This window comes from Aotus nancymaae, unplaced genomic scaffold (assembly GCF_030222135.1).
Source record: "Aotus nancymaae isolate 86718 unplaced genomic scaffold, 86718_ANA_hifiasm-v0.15.2.pri h1tg000059l, whole genome shotgun sequence".
Lineage (NCBI taxonomy): Eukaryota > Metazoa > Chordata > Mammalia > Primates > Aotidae > Aotus > Aotus nancymaae.
In genome coordinates, this window is record NW_026988473.1 from 9737093 (window position 1) to 9737999 (window position 907).

A 907-nucleotide genomic window follows, 5' to 3' on the forward strand; every position below is an offset into this window, starting at 1 on the left:
CTATTCAGGAGGCTGAGGCAGGAGAATCACTTGAGCTGGGGATGCAGAGGTTGCAGTGAGCTGAGATTGCGCCACTGCACTCAAGCCTGGGTGACAAAACTCACTTTTTTGCTGATATCTATGGCGCTTTTTTTTTTTTTTTTTTTTTTTGCTGGAATCTATAGCTTTTGCGAGACTCCGTTTATTTTAGCTTTTAGCCTTCCTGATAGCATTCTTACAAATGTTGCCTGGGGACACTCTTTCCATTCATTTATTCAGCCAATACTTACTGAGCACCTATTTGGCAAGTACAGGGCAGCAATTGAGAATAAAACAGTGAAAAGTTAGGAAAGGTCTCTGATCTGACGGAGGGCCTATTCTGCTGGTGCTCTGAAGACAGTAAAACAAGACAATGTGACAGAGGATGGCGAGAATCCAGTAGGCAACTACTTACATGGGAAAATCAGGGAAGGTCCCTACAAAGGAGACATATCTACTGAAACCTCAGTAAAGAGAAGCAGCCAACCATGCAAGGATTTAGAGGGAGAATAGTTCTGGCAGAGGGGTCAGCAAAGAGAAAGGCCCTGAGGCAGGAAGGAGCTTAGCATGGGAGGGGAAGCTGGAAGGTCGGCTGGTTGGACTCGAGTGAACATGGGCTGAGATGAGGTCAGAGGAGGGCAGAGGCCAGATCCCCCTGGCCTCCTAGGTCAGAGAGGGGCTGGCTCGTAGGAGTGCCAAGGCTGACTCTGATTTAGCCTGAGGTCGGTGTCCCTCTCAATCACGACTCACTTGTGGTCCTCTATAGCCCGCAGGCTTGCTGAAGGTGCCCCACTTCCTTCCTCACAGCAGCCTCTGCGCAATCCGAATTGCATAGTGAATTTCCCTGTCACTCAGGAGCCTGGGGAGGGCTTGACCCCTAGTTCAGTTA